Source organism: Triticum urartu, chromosome 7A, assembly GCF_056163025.1.
Source record: "Triticum urartu cultivar PI428250 chromosome 7A, HENAU_Tu73, whole genome shotgun sequence".
Classification (NCBI taxonomy): Eukaryota; Viridiplantae; Streptophyta; class Magnoliopsida; order Poales; family Poaceae; genus Triticum; species Triticum urartu.
The window spans coordinates 107,811,967-107,817,966 of NC_141879.1; positions in this window are offsets into that span (position 1 = coordinate 107,811,967).

The window sequence follows — 6,000 nt, forward strand, 5'->3', positions numbered from 1 at the left end:
GGATCCCATCTCAAATTTCATGGCTTCAAGCCATTTTGCGGAATCTGGGCTCACCATCGCTTCTCCATAGTTCGTAGGTTCATCATGATCTAGTAGCATGACTTCCAGAACAGGAGTACCGTACCACTCTGGTGCGGATCTTACTCTGATTGATCTACGAGGTTCAGTAGTGTCTTGTTCTGAAGTTTCATGATCATCATCATTAGCTTCCTCACTAATTGGTGTAGGTGTCACAGAAACTGTTTTCTGTGATGTACTACTTTCCAATAAAGAAGCAGGTACAGTTACCTCATCAAGTTCTACTTTCCTCCCACTCACTTCTTTCGAGAGAAACTCCTTCTCTAGAAAGTTTCCGAATTTAGCAACAAAAGTCTTGCCTTCGGATCTGTGATAGAAGGTGTATCCAATAGTTTCCTTTGGATATCCTATGAAGACACATTTCTCCGATTTGGGTTCGAGCTTATCAGGTTGAAGCTTTTTCACATAAGCATCGCAGCCCCAAACTTTCAGAAACGACAACTTTGGTTTCTTGCCAAACCACAGTTCATAAGGCGTCGTCTCAACGGATTTTGATGGTGCCCTATTTAACGTGAATGCGGCCATCTCTAAAGCATAACCCCAAAATGACAGCGGTAAATCAGTAAGAGACATCATAGATCGCACCATATCTAGTAAAGTACGATTATGACGTTCGGACACACCATTACGCTGTGGTGTTCCGGGTGGCGTGAGTTGCGAAACTATTCCGCATTGTTTCAAATGTACACCAAACTCGTAACTCAAATATTCTCCTCCACGATCAGATCATAGGAATTTTATTTTCTTGTTATGATGATTTTCAACTTCACTCTGAAATTCTTTGAACTTTTCAAATGTTTCAGACTTATGTTTCATTAAGTAGATATACCCATATCTGCTTAAGTCATCTGTGAAGGTGAGAAAATAACGATATCTGCCACGATCCTCAATATTCATCGGACCACATACATCTATATGTATGATTTCCAACAAATCTGTTGCTCTCTTCATAGTACCGGAGAATGGTGTTTTGGTCATCTTTCCCATAAGACACGGTTCGCAAGTACCAAGTGATTCATAATCAAGTGGTTCCAAAAGTCCATCAATATGGAGTTTCTTCATGCGCTTTACACCGATATGACCTAAACGGCAGTGCCACAAATAAGTTGCACTATCATTATCAACTCTGCATCTTTTGGCTTCAACATTATGAATATATGTGTCACTACTATCCAGATTTAATAAGAATAGACCACTCTTCAAGGGTGCATGATCATAAAAGATATTACTCATATAAATAGAACAACCATTATTCTCTGATTTAAATGAATAACCGTCTCGCATTAAACAAGATCCAGATATAATGTTCATGCTCAACGCTGGCACCAAATAACAATTATTTAGGTCTAATACTAATCCCGAAGGTAGATGTAGAGGTAGCGTGCCGACCGCGATCACATCGACTTTGGAACCATTTCCCACGCGCATCGTCACCTCATCCTTAGCCAATCTTCGCTTAATCCGTAGTCCCTGTTTTGAGTTGCAAATATTAGCAACAGAAACAGTGTCAAATACCCAGGTGCTACTGCAAGCATTAGTAAGGTACACATCAATAACATGTATATCACATATACCTTTGTTCACCTTGCCATCCTTCTTATCCGCCAAATACTTGGGGCAGTTCCACTTCCAGTGACCAGTCTGCTTGCAGTAGAAGCACTCAGTTTCAGGCTTAGGTCCAGATTTGGGTTTCTTCTCTTGAGCAGCAACTTGCTTGCTGTTCTTTTTGAAGTTCCCCTTCTTCTTCCCTTTGCCCTTTTTTCTTGAAACTAGTGGTCTTGTTGACCATCAACACTTGATGCTCCTTCTTGATTTCTACCTCCGCAGCTTTCAGCATTGCGAAGAGCTCGGGAATTGTCTTATTCATCCCTTACATATTATAGTTCATCATGAAGCTCTTGTAGCTAGGTGGAAGTGATTGGAGAATTCTGTCAATGACGCAATCATCTGGAAGATTAAATCCCAATTGAATCAAGTGATTATTATACCCAGACGTTTTGAGTATATGCTCACTGACAAAACTGTTCTCCTCCATCTTGCAGCTATAGAACTTATTGGAGACTTCATATCTCTCAATCCGGGCATTTGCTTGAAATATTAACTTCAACTCCTGGAACATCTCATATGCTCCATGACGTTCAAAACATCGTTGAAGTCCCGATTCTAAGCCGTAAAGCATGGCACACTGAACTATCGAGTAGTCATTAGCTTTGCTCTGCCAGACGTTCATAACATCTGGTGTTGCTCCAGCAGCAGGCCTGGCACCCAGCGGTGCTTCCAGGACATAATTCTTCTGTGCAGCAATGAGGATAATCCTCAAGTTACGGACCCAGTCCGTGTAATTGCTACCATCATCTTTCAACTTTGCTTTCTCAAGGAACGCATTAAAATTCAACGGAACAACAGCACGGGCCATCTATCTACAATCAAACATAAACAAGCAAGATACTATCAGGTACTATGTTCATGATAAATTTAAGTTCAATTAATCATATTACTAAAGAACTCCCACTTAGATAGACATCCCTCTAATCCTCTAAGTGATCACGTGATCCAAATCAAGTAAACCATGTCCGATCATCACGTGAGATGGAGTAGTTTCATTGGTGAACATCACTATGTTGATCATATCTACTATATGATTCACGCTCGACCTTTCGGTCTCCGTGTTCTGAGGCCATATCTGTATATGCTTGGCTCGTCAAGTATAACCTGAGTATTCCGCGTGTGCAACTGTTTTGCACCCGTTGTATTTGAATGTAGAGCCTATCACACCCGATCATCACGTGGTGTCTCAGCACGAAGAACTTTCACAATGGTGCATACTCAGGGAGAACACTTCTTGATAATTAGTGAGAGATCATCTTAAAATGCTACCGTCAATCAAAGCAAGATAAGATGCATAAAAGATAAACATCACATGCAATCAATATAAGTGATATGATATAGCCATCATCATCTTGTGCTTGTGATCTCCATCTTCGAAGCACCGTCATGATCACCATCGTCACCGGCGCGACACCTTGATCACCATCGTAGCATCGTTGTCGTCTCGCCAATCTTATGCTTCCACGACTATCGCTACCGCTTAGTGATAAAGTAAAGCATTACAACGCAATTGCATTGCATACAATAAAGAGACAACCATATGGCTCCTGCCAGTTGCCGATAACTTGGTTACAAAACATGATCATCTCATACAATAAAATTTAGCATCATGTCTTGACCATATCACATCACAACATGCCCTGCAAAAACAAGTTAGACGTCCTCTACTTTGTTTTTGCAAGTTTTACGTGGCTGCTACGGGCTTAGCAAGAACCGTTCTTACCTACGCATCAAAACCACAACGATAGTTTGTCAAGTTGGTGCTATTTTAACCTTCGCAAGGACCGGGCGTAGCCACACTTGGTTCAACTAAAGTTGGAGAAACTGACACCCGCCAGCCACCTGTGTGCAAAGCGCGTCGGTAGAACCAGCCTCGCTTAAGCGTACGCATAATGTCGTTCCGGGCCGCTTCATCCAACAATACCGCCGAACCAAAGTATGACATGCTGGTAAGCAGTATGACTTATATCGCCCACAACTCACTTGTGTTCTACTCGTGCACAACATCAATGCATAAAACCTAGGCTCGGATGCCACTGTTGGGGAACGTAGTAATTTCAAAAAATTTCCTACGCACACGCAAGATCATGGTGATGCATAGCAACAAGAGGGGAGAGTGTTATCTACGTACCCTCATAGACCGACAGCGGAAGCGTTATGACAACGCGATTGATGTAGTCGTACGTCTTCACAGCCGACCGATCAAGCACCGAAACTACGACACCTCCGAGTTTTAGCACATGTTCAGCCCGATGACGATCCCCAGACTCCGATCCAGCAAAATGTCGGGGAAGAGTTCCGTCAGCACGACGGCGTGGTGACGATCTTGATGTTCTACTGTCGCAAGGCTTCGCCTAAGCACCACTACAATATTATCGAGGAGTATGGTGGAAGGGGGAACCGCACACGGCTAAGAAAACGATCACGAGGATCAACTTGTGTGTCTAGAGGTTCCCCCTTGCCCCCGTATATAAAGGAGCAAGGGGGGGTGCGGCCGGCCCTAGGAGGGGGCGCGCAGGAGGAGTCCTACTCCTACCGGGAGTAGGACTCCCTCCCTTTCCCTAGTTGGATTAGGACTTGGGGGGAAGGATGAGAGGGAAGAAAGGAAAGGGGGGGCGCCGCCCCCCTCCTTGTCCAATTCGGACTTGGGGGGAAGGGGAGCGCGGCAGCCCCTAGGCCTCCTCTCCTCTTCCTCCACTAGGCCCATTAAGGCCCATTAGGTTACCGGGGGGTTCCGGTAACCTCCCGGTACTCCGGTAAAATGCCGATTTCACCCGGAACACTTCCGATGTCCAAACATAGGCTTCCAATATATCAATCTTTATGTCTTGACCATTTCAAGACTCCTCGTTATGTCTGTGATCACATCCGGGACTCCGAACAAACTTCGGTACATCAAAATATATAAACTCATAATGAAACTGTCATCGTAACGTTAAGCGTGCGGACCCTACGGGTTCGAGAACAATGTAGACATGACCGAGACATGTCTCCGGTCAATAACCAATAGCGGAACCTGGATGCTCATATTGGCTCCTACATATTCCACAAAGATCTTTATCGGTCAGACCGCATAACAACATACGTTGTTCCCTTTATCATCGGTATGTTACTTTCCCGAGATTCGATCGTCGGTATCTCAATACCTAGTTCAATCTCGTTACCGGCAAGTCTCTTTACTCGTTTCGTAATACATCATCTTGCAACTAACTCATTAGTTGTAATGCTTGCAAGGCTTATGTGATGTGCATTACCGAGAGGGCCCAGAGATACCTCCCCGACAATCGGAGTGACAAATCCTAATCTCGAAATACGCCAACCCAACATGTACCTTTGGAGACACATGTAGAGCTCCTTTATAATCACCCAGTTACGTTGTGACGTTTGGTAGCACACAAAGTGTTCCTCCGGCAAACGGGAGTTGCATAATCTCATAGTCATAGGAACATGTATAAGTCACGAAGAAAGCAATAGCAACATACTAAACGATCGGGTGCTAAGCTAATGGAATGGGTCATGTCAATCACATCATTCTCCTAATGATGTGATCCCGTTAATCAAATGACAACACATGTCTATGGTTAGGAAACATAACCATCTTCGATTAACGAGCTAGTCAAGTAGAGGCAGACTAGTGACGTTTAGTTTGTCTATGTATTCACACAAGTATTATGTTTCCGGATAATACAATTCTAGCATGAATAATAAAAATTTATCATGATATAAGGAAATAAATAATAACTTTATTATTGCCTCTAGGGCATATTTCCTTCAATATTGCCATGCAACTTTCCACCATCTAGTTCATCATGACACATTCATCATTGTCATATTGCTTAGCATGATCATATAGTTGACATAGTATTTGTGGCAAAGCCACCGTTCATAATTTTTTCATACTTGTCACTCTTGATTCATTGCATATCCTGGTACACCGCCGGAGGCATCCATATAGAGTCATACTTTGTTTTAGAATCGATCTATAATCATTGAGTTGTAAATAAATAAAAGTGTGATGATCATCATTTAATAGAGCATTTTCCCAATAAAAAAAAGAGAAAAGCCAAATAAAAATAAGAAGGCCCAAAAAAAGAAAATAAATAAAAAGAGGCAATGCTACTATCCTTTTACCACACTTGTGCTTCAAAGTAGCACCATGATCTTCATAGTAGAGAGTCTCTCATGTTATCACTTTCACATACTAGTGGGAATTTTACATTATAGAACTTGGCTTGTATATTCTAATGATTGGCTTCCTCAAATTGCACTAGGTCTTCGTGAGCAAGCAAGTTGGATGCACACCCACTTAGTTTC